Source organism: Mauremys reevesii, linkage group 1 (assembly GCF_016161935.1).
Source record: "Mauremys reevesii isolate NIE-2019 linkage group 1, ASM1616193v1, whole genome shotgun sequence".
Classification (NCBI taxonomy): Eukaryota; Metazoa; Chordata; order Testudines; family Geoemydidae; genus Mauremys; species Mauremys reevesii.
In genome coordinates this window covers 98,685,905-98,696,583 of record NC_052623.1, presented here as the reverse complement: position 1 = coordinate 98,696,583, position 10,679 = coordinate 98,685,905, and the positions used below count along the sequence as shown (strand labels likewise).

At 42.0% G+C, this 10,679-nt stretch overlaps 1 protein-coding gene across 10 annotated transcripts in view; it reads right to left on the bottom strand.

Moving 5' to 3' along the window:
- The window catches only part of GPC6 (glypican 6), a 1,136,844-nt gene that overhangs the window by 492,288 nt on the left and 633,877 nt on the right, over window positions 1-10,679 (bottom strand). The window lies entirely within an intron of this gene.

Sequence of the window (10,679 nt, the reverse complement as noted above, 5' to 3'; positions counted from 1 at the left end):
TTCCCTTTCAGCCATGACTGCAAAATTTTCACTTGTTCTAAAATATTAACAGGGGTCTACAAAGAGGCAATTAGTGTCCTATCTAGAGATACTAATCTCAATAGTTCAAAGTCATAGAGAAAACACATTAGACTGTAACCGCTTGAGGGCAGAGACCGTGTCTTCCAAGTGTTTGGACAGAGCCTAGCAAAATGAGGCCCTGAACCTGACTGATGCCTCAGGGCACTATTGCAATACAATCATTAATTATTAGTAACAATCATCACAAAAAGAACAGGAGTACTTGTGGCACCATAGAGACTAATGCATTTATTTGGGCATAAGCTTTCGTGGGCTAAAACCCACTTCATCGGATGCATGGAGTGGAAAATACAGTATGAAGATATATATATATATATATATATATATATATATATATATATATATATATATATATACACACAGAGAACATGAAAAAATGGGTATTGACATACCAACTATAATGAGACTAATCAATTAAGGTGGGCTATTATCAGCAGGAGAAAAAAAAACTTTTGTGGTGATAATCAGGATGGCCCTTTTCCAACAGTTGACAGGAAGGTGTGAGTAACAGTAGGGGAAAAATTAGCATTGGGAAATAGTTTTTGCATGGGGAAATGACCCTTCCACTCCCAGTCTTTAATCAAGCCTAATTTAATGGTGTCCAATTTACAAATTAGGCAAAGACATGTCATTTATGCATGCTGAAAGGATTTTTAGCTTTATTCTAGTCTCTTCTTTCACTATGTAGAAATACCTAGTGATCTTATTCCAAACAAGTATTTGCTACGCTCTTTAAAATAAATGTGCTTTTGTATACCAATCCTTTAGAAACCTCAGCCTGACAGCTCTTGCCTTAGTCACATGTGCACACTATTTGGTTATGGTGTGGGGGGGGGATTTTAAATGACAGAAAGACTGCTGCCTTTGTAAGTACTTTCTATTGCCCTCTTCACCACTCAGATAAATTCCACAAATACTTCAATGTCATTTGTTTCTATTAAACCCATCCACCTCCTCCACATACAGAGAATTACAGATGCTAGAAAGAAGATAGAACCTACCAACCTTAATGGTGCCTCCTTTAACCAATACCAGTAGTTAACTGCAAAAATTATATTCCTGAAAACAGTGATCAACTAAGACACCTAACAGAACAAATACCAGGAGGTGCCCTTTGGAACACCTTCCATGTAGAAGAGAACAGAAGTCTCATAATCAGTTCAACCAAAGCAACAGTCCTTTAACTTTTACGGTACCCAATCAATTTTGGATTATTTTTAAAAAGTATTTTTGCTGAAAGATTTTATATTTAAAAGTAATAAAGAAACACACAAAGAAGTTATAGCAGGAAAATCATCATTCAGCTTCAGGAATTGTGAAAAAACATATGTAATCATGATCTTATAAATGAGAGACACCCTAAGAGAAATCAACAATTGTCATGCAACATCTGTCTCTTCCAAATGTGCCCATACAAAAACAAAAGCTACTCAGAGTCAAAAGATAAGTAAAATAGGACCACCAACCACCCCACCCCATCCCACCCCAAAGGACTAAACAGGATTCTCTCCTGAATTCTAAGTGGTCTTTGGCTGATAGAACATATTCCAATGCCTAAGACAAGAGCTGCCCAAAATGATATATATTTTCCTTCATTTGTAATCCTTTTAAAATCTATTGATGCTTATGCTATACGTCCCTATTAATCATTATTAAATGTTACTGATGCAATCAGAGGAAGCCAAAAGCCCGGAACTCTGACTCTGTGGTTAAAAACATAGGCACTTAGGCAGCTCCAGAAAGCCATGGTTGTTTGAAATTGAAGATAATGGTAATGAGTAGTGATTTTGTCTGAGAAGCAAACGAGACAACAACCTGCAACTATAAGAGAGCGCTTTTCATCCTGGAGTGCTATTTATTACCATCAACTGTCTTGGGTTCTACCTCTATAGCGGGGGTGGGGATAAAATTACAATGAATAGTTGCACGATGTTAAATTTAGCAAGACATGTCAGATGCATGCTTTCTTCAGCCTGCCAAAATGTGTAGTAGCAGGCTAAAAGTCAGAGAAAAGGCCATGCCACAACATGTGTAGGTGCTTGTATCAGCCTCACTATCCTGAAGCCTCCCCATGGGCTTTTTCCAATAGTCCCCTGCGTTGGGGACTTGGTACTCTGGCCAGATTCCTCACAATGTCCTTCATGTTTCAGATAATATCATCCACCAGCATTAAAGCCAATGCCAAGCTAACTGCCCCTTCTGAGATTTCCCTTCGGTCAAGTACTCCAACAACAATAGAAGCCAAACGATTAAAACCACTAGACCTCACTCACCTCTGCTAGGTTTGAGGTTTCAGACTCTCCTCTTCACTCCACCTCTTCATCTGTTCCTCAGGACACTGACTCACAGGAACACTTCCCTCAAGTTCTGCCACTTCACAGGGGCCACTACAGGGGCTAATCCTGCTTCCTGCAGTGCATGCTCTCTCGCTCTCTCTTTTCCAGCCTCTCCTTCCAGGAAAGAACTTCCACTCACTTTCTCCCTTGCCTTCCCTTTGACAGTCCTGCACTCTTTCTTTTAGTAAGTTGGAAGCTACTTCCTCAACCTGACCTCACCCTTCCCAGGTGAGTTTAATAGAGCTCTCAGGCTCCCTTTAATCCTTTTGGGGGCCTGTGTGGGTTTAGGCACTTCATCATAATGTTCCTGCTACTTACATCACAGAATTTGATATTGATGCCTCTACAATGCTAAAGGATCATAATATTCATTGTAAGTGCACTTCTGAAATAAGCAACTGCTTCAAACTATAGATAGTGTGAGGGAGAAAGGGAGGTTTTTCTGTTACAGTGATGGACTAGAATTTACAAGATCTGGGTTGAATTTCAAGCTGTCCCTACACTTCGTGTGTGACTTTTGACAGGTCACTTACTCTCTTTGTGCCTCAGTTCCCCATCCTAAAATATAAAAGCTAAGTTATTAGTGTTTTTATTATGAGTATGTAAAATAGAATATGCCTGGAACAGAAGTGACCAGCCACTTTGGTCTCTGAGTGGAAATAGAGTATGGATTTGCCACTGCCAACATTCTTTCTGCAATACAGAAACTACTAGAATTGAATTAAATGTTATTGCTTGCTACTTAATCTTGGTTTTACAGAGTATTGACCTGGTCATAAGGGATTTAAAATTCAAATCTCTTATCCTTAGTTGTGATGCTAAACTTTATAGCTGTGAAAAGGAGGAAGGTACTAAGATCTGCCTTATAGTCATTGAGATTATAGGTTTGAGTAATAATTAATTTATGTTCTGAGGCAACTTTAGGACTAATGTGAAACACTGCATGCTGTTTGCACATTTGAAAACTGAGAACTGGCCAGATAACTACAAACATAAGCTACTCTGCTTGAATTAGATGTATGTGACAATTTTAAACTTACAGTAATGGTAATGGGCAAACACCAAAAAAATTTCAGCTGAGTTTCAGCTTACCTATACATGAAAAAGCTGGGCTAGCCTGAAATACTGGGATGGAAATGAGAGCTGGTTGACAATTTTTCAATTACAGTGTTTGGGGGTTTTTTTCTGTCAGAAAATGCCACTTTTAGCAGAAAAGTATTGGTTTTGACAAAACTTTCTTTGGAAAGTTTTCCAAGGCCCAGCATGGAATTTTTGGTCTAAACCAGAGAGAGGGAAACCTCTAGCCAAATAGCTAATAGCTATTGGTGGTTAGAATACTCACCTGGGATGTGAGAGAAGCAGGTTCAAGTCTCTGCTCCAAATCAGGGGCTTAAGTCTGTCTCTCCCATGTAACTAGTGAGTGCCCCAACCACTGAGCTATTTGCTTTTCAGGAGTGCCTTTCTCTTCTCTCTCATTTTGTTGCAAATAACTAAATAGAAAGGTCTCGGTTTTGTTTTGTATCAGAAATGTTTTGCAAAACAGAATTCTTGTTTTCTGGCCAGCCCTAGGGGAAGCGTCATGCCTGTTTCAGAAGAGCTCTTGCCCTTGCATTCTGGTCTTAGGCAGAAACCACAAGTCAAATAAAAATTAATATTTTTACCCCTTTTGATATGAGCAGTTAGCCAATATTCAGAGTCTTTGGGGGTTCTTTCTGTTAGGAGGAGAAACTGATGATGGAGTCAGTTATTTCTCTGAAGCAATCCTATTTGTTAATGAAGAATGTACACAAAGTCCTGTTTCTCTGAATACAGTCAGAATCAAACAACAAGAGACAGCTTCCTTACTCAACATTCCAAGCCTTTTTCTCCAGCCAGCACTGTACCCAAATAGCCTTCCTTTCAGTGTCACGCTGCAAGTGCTTCTCTGGCTGTCCTTGACTTTCCGCCTGCTTCTGTATACATCTGCGCTCTCTCTCTCTCTCTCTCTCTCTCTCTCACTCACACACACACACACACACACACACACCTCTGCTAAATAATACCCAGTCCTCTGCCTTTGCATTTGCACCCCCAGAGAAGCCCCTCTACCCACGTATTTCAGCTCCCGACTGGCCACATGACCCGTGTTTTGGGTGGTACCTTCTATTCTTTTATCTGTCTTATTGCAAAAGGAGCTTAAATGCTTCTCACCTTTATCCTGAATGGAGAGCAGTTGTCATGCCCATCAGCTTCAATGAAGTTTCACCCAACCCCCACTATAACAATATGAACATTAAAGTTTTTCTTAGAGGTCAGTGATAGAAATGGGTGCTGGGGGGGGGAGGGGATTCTTATTTCTCCCAAACTGTATCATAGTCAATTTAATAACTGTATATAAAATATGGTTGATATATACAACATGGCTGATTATACAGCTTGGGAGAAATAAAGGGGTGTGTGTGTGTGTGTAGATAGAGAAAAGAGGAATATGTATATATAAATTTGTACTCAGGATGTGCGAACATGGGTGAATGTGTATATAAATTAATTTATTATATTTATTTATTATACACACACCCTGGATCACACACATCTACTGTATATATACACACACGCATTGTAAGAAGCTTGGGGGTAGTACCAAATCTGCATGTATAGTTTCACTCCAATGACCAAACTGGTAATTCATATTGCAAGCATATTCCATTTTAAATACAATAAAACAATAATGCTTAACTCTTATATAGTGCTTAACATTAGTCTTCTCTTCTGTGTAACTTCTTACATATATAGTTGTAGTGTCTGGGCACCTACCAACTGTACATAGATATATTGTCAACACCCCATGAAGTAGAGAAGTAAATATGAAGCTTTATGGAAGCCGGTCTGGTAGCCTTGTTGCAAACACATATACAAACAAAATGGATCATCTCTCCTAAATACAAATTATCTAGTGTTCAACTAGGCCACCAGCCCCACTCCCAAGCTTTACTCTCGTGGAAGTTTCCTAGACACTTCATCCTCCCATTCCCATTTAGGCATCAGTCTTTGGTTAGTAGTTTTACTCCATAGTTTATTAGGAGTCTGGTAGAATTCTCAACTGCTATGTATGAGGAAAAATATGGTAGAGAGAGAAGAAGAAAGAGACAGAAAACAGAAGAGATAAACAACAGAATGTAGGGAAAGTGACAGGTAAAAGGTGAGAAAAAGAAAAGATGAAAAAGACATTGGAAACACCACAGGAAAAGAAACATTGTGATACGCTAAAGGAGATATAGAAAGTAGCATGAAGCCAGAAAGTTAAATAAGATATGATGTAAGGTACAGTTTAAAATATTTATTAAATAGAAATGAAAGAGAAAGCTGAGTGTTACAATTAAATGTGGTAGTGCACACAAATATTCTCTTCGTATTAACTGAAGAGAGCATGTCCTGGGAGGGTCTTCATCTGGCTCTCAGTTAATGTTTCAAGCCCTGAAAATAGCTCTGTATTATTCTGCTCATCCTATCTTGCTAGTCTCTAGCATTAGATTCTGTCATCTTCCGATGCTAAAGAGAAAATCCTTGACAAGGATGACCACCTCCCTTTTGTGAGCAACGCAGTTCATCTCCCAGCACTCAAGCAAGAGCTGGACATTTATTCTGTTTGTCCCAGTTTCAGGGTAACTGTATCTGTATTTCCCCCTCCATGGTCCCTCAAGGGCACCCATGCAAGGGTTCCGGCTTCCAGCCATAACATATTTTGAGTGGAGACCTACATCTCTCTCCCTCCGAACTAGGGATTTAAGGCTGCACAGCTCTCTGCCTTACACTGTGATATCCCTAAAGGCCAGTGCCTGTCCTTTTCTACGAGGGCTATGAACAGTGTATTGGCAATAGTTGCATGTTGTTGTCTGAACTCTTTATGCTACCCAGGTCTCACTCTGTCATACTGTTCATGCCAAAATGGGATGAAGTATCACATGGATCCATAGCCTCATATATTTTAAACTCAGATGATGGGTCTGAGTAGAGATGGGGGCAGGCAGGGAGGGAAGTCTTTTTCTGAGTGCGTAAGCTTGAGGCAAATGCTAGCTGTGCACTGCATGATCAATTTAAAATATTATGCAAAACTTGTTAGCTCTTTGTAAAATAGTAAATCTATAGCATGCTGTTAAAAGTGCCAGGAAAAGGTTAACATCACAGGGCTCATGCTATTAAAGTGAGGATAGAAAAGGTTACATGTTTCCAGTGGGAAAAATTACAGGTTTGTCAGTCTGTTTTGATATTTCTCCTGTACCTTTCAAGGAGCACAGGACTGCTGCTAGCATAGCAGGTTTTCTGTACTATATGCTCTGAGTCATATTCTGCACATACTAAGTCTTGTTTTATGGAAACATAATCAAGATTTTATTTCTAAATACAGAATTGTCAAAAGGGTTGTATTACTGACAAAACACCAGCCTATTTAAGAGTTTCATTTCTGAACAGTCACTGTATCCAGGCCTGGCATATATAACGTTATACATTAAAAAGAAATGTAAATCCTAAAACCATATGGAAAATAGCATGTAGTATATTTAGTATATGACACTGCAATTCACCAGTATTAAAATGCATCTACATTTGGCTTCCTCAGGATTCGTAAGCAAAAAAGCTTCTGAGCTCATACAGTAAAAATCATAAAATTGAGGTCCTGTTAAAGAAAAAAGATACAATGTTCTATTTCTTTTCGTTTTGTAGTAGTCTTGTGGAAAATAAGTGTAATTTGCATGTAATTTCCTCTCAAATTCCTGAAAGCTGATCCTTCTTTAAAATGTTTCAATGTATTTGTAAATTATCACACATCTCTACAGAACACTAAGTATTGCACTATGCACAGCTATTCAGTGGAGATACTCAGTGCACCTGAACCCACTCAACAGGCATTGTTTTGCCATTCCAGTATTCTTATTTTCCCCAGATGCGGGATTTCCTGAATTAAGTAACCCAACTGAAGCTGCAAAAGAGGAAATAATCTATAAGAAAGAAAATTGTAGATGTAAATACTACTGTAACATAGGTAAGGAAAAAATGGGGGTCACCAAGAACTTTCTCCGCCTTTCTAACTACACACCACAGAACGACACACTCCTATGGAAATAGCCGATAGAAAAGCAACTGCTCCATTCTCAAATATCACATCCCTTGTTTAAAACAAACAAAACCAAACCAAACCCGATGGCATACTATGTATTCATCCAACCACCCATAAAAATACATATCAAGTCTAAATGGCAATTTAACCATAAATTGTCTCATATTTTCAATGAGCATGTAGGGTTAATATGTCTTATTATTTTTAGTGGGAAAGCTGTGATAATAGGTGAATCTTTCATTTTGTCCCAAGAGCAATAAGGTTTGTGGTATGCATTAGTTATATATAACCTGAAATCATAATACATGCTGTAGTTTGACATGGTAGGCATGGTTTACCATGTGAGGATGCTCTTGTACAAATCAGAATACACTTTTCTTTCTAGTGTAGTATATTAAATATGTCTATGGTCTCATTATTGATAATGTGTTCCTCACATTAACTGTTCTAACTTATCGCAAGCTCTCCAGGACTGCTTATAGGCTACATTGCAGTCTAGAATCTCTATATCAAGGGTGATGGCTGCTACCCTCAGGCCTGCTCCCCTGCTTGAAGCTTCTGGGGCATGCAGCGGTGACCGTTCATGATATCCCTACATTGTTCCTGCACTGGAGGAATTCTCCTCTAGCTGTTTACACTCACTGAACAATTCTGTGCTCACTATAGAAGCATATAGGGTCTGTAAGGGGGCAGACTAGGCCTCTGAGAATTAAGATGGATTCTTCATTTTTTTGGGGCATCACTACCAGCATATTATAAAGGTTTCACAAACCAAGGTACCTCCTAGTTACATTTAGGTAACCGTGACACCTGTGCAAACCTGATGAATCATTGTAGATTTGGCTCTGAACACACATAGGGAGCAAATCTGTTGAAGTAAGGAGGTCATTTTTACATAGGCACTTTTCAGAACAGAACCATACTTTAAAACCTATTAACTTATTTTTCCCCAATATTTCTCTTTCCACACTTACAGCCAGACTCTTATCCCCCTACTAATGGTGAATAGTATCTTACACCATTAATGTCAAAGGGATTTCTTAAGGAACAAGGTACTAAATAGGGTTGCCAGGCATCTGGTTTTTGACTGGAATGCCTGGTCAAAAACGCTCTGGTCAGCGCAGCTGACCTGACCATTAAAAGTCTGGTCGGTGGCACAGAGGGGCTAAGGTAGACTCCCTGCTAGCCCTGGCTCAGTGCAGCTCCTGGAAGCAGCTGGCATGTTCCTGCAGCCCCTAGGCGCAGGGGTGATCAAGGAAGCTCCGTGAGCTGCCCCCGCCCCGAGTGCCATCTCAGCAGCTCCCATTGGCTGGGAACCACAGCCAATGGGATCTGTGGGAGTGGAACCTGTGGGCAGCATGTACCGTGCAGAGCCACCTAGCCGCACCTCTGCCAAGGTGCCGGATATGATGGCCACTTCCAGAAACCATGCTCCAGTTCAGGCAGGGAGCCTGCCTTAGCCCCACTGCGCCACCGACCAGGAGCCACCTGAGGTAAGCACCACCCAGCCAGAGCCCGCACCCCGAACACCCTGCCCCAGGTCAGAACCCTGTTCTGCACCCTAACCCCTTTCCAGACCCTGCACCTGAGCCCCCTGCCCCAGATTGGAACCCTCTCCTGCACCCTAACTCCCTCCCAGAGCCTGCTCCCCAAACCACTTATCCCAGGTCGGAACCCCCAGCCACACCCAAACTCCTTCCAAGAGCCCGCATCCCCTCCCACACCCCAACCCCCTACCTGAACTCTGAGCCCCCTCCAGGAGCCTGCACCCCCTCCTGCACCCTAACCCTCTGCCTCAACCCTGAGCCCCCTCCCATATGTCAAACCTGTTGGCCCCAGCCCAGAGCCCTCTACAGCACCCCAACCCCCTCACCCCAGCCCCACCCCAGAGCCCACACCCTCAGCTGGAGCCCTCACCTCCTCCCACACCCTAATCCCCACCCCAGCCTGGAGCCCCCTCCCACACCTTGAACCCCTCGTTTCTGGCCCCATCCCGGAGCCTGTACCCACAGCTGGAGCCCTCACCTCCTCCCTCACCCCAACCCTCTGCCCCAGCCCAGTGAAAGTGAGTGAGGGTGGAGGAGAGTGAGCAACAGAGGGAAGGGGACTGGAGTGAGTGGGGAGGGAGGGGCCTTGGGGAAGGGGCGAGGCAGGGGACAGGGCAAGGGTGTTCAGTTTTGTGCAATTAGAAAGTTGGCAATCCTAACTAATCAGTGTGAGTAAGGAAACCACTGTCTTGCCCTTAAATATTAGCAGAAATACTTATGTTTTATGCCTTGCTAACTTGCAGCTTGTCTCGTCTTTCTACTTAGATCCTGCACCTAATTTTTGTTTTTTAAATCACCATTTTGATATAGTCACATCAAATAACACAACCCAAATTCTCCTCTTAGTTTCACTGGTACAAGTTCCGGAGACCTGCCCCAGTACTGACAGAATAAGCTGTCCCAATACCTGCACAGCTTGTATTAAGTCCCCCATGGTCATGTAGTAGCTGCTAGCTGCCAAACCCTATAGTTTTGTACAAACGAGAAACAATGCGAGTCCACTTGTTGCCAGAGCAGTGCTTGTTACCAATGCTATCTGTATTGGCACTAAATATGGCTCTCACAGACCCAAGTTGAGTGTCCCCTGACATCCACTAGATTGCTGTGAGGGGAACCCAAGCCTCTGGATCCACAGGTGATTTAAGCTTCCAGAGCCTGAATGGAGCTCAGCCACTGTCAGGAACGGTGGAAGCTCACTGAACCTGGTTTGCCTGGTCCCCCTGTTCTGGCGCCTGTGGCCACTGTCCCATAATGGGTTCCCTTGACACACTGTTTAGGCACAGATCCTCTGTCTAACACTCCCTCCTGACAGCTGGAATCCTCTATCATAACTTAAACATGTCCTTTCCGCAACTCCACCTCAAAGTGTGAGCCATATGGGTTACAGTTTAACTCTCCCAGGAGCCACGTGGTAGTTGAAAAGCATATAATATGCACATAGACACTTGCCCAGAATAAACAATATTACACTCTTTTACACTTAACAGATAAAGCACAAGAGTACAGTGCATATACAACTCAGTCATCCTGAATACAATGTGCCCCACTAGCTCCCCTTTCCTTTGAGAGTTCTTGGGGAACCATCTGGGTTCAGGAAGGTAGGCAGGGTCTCTCTCCCTC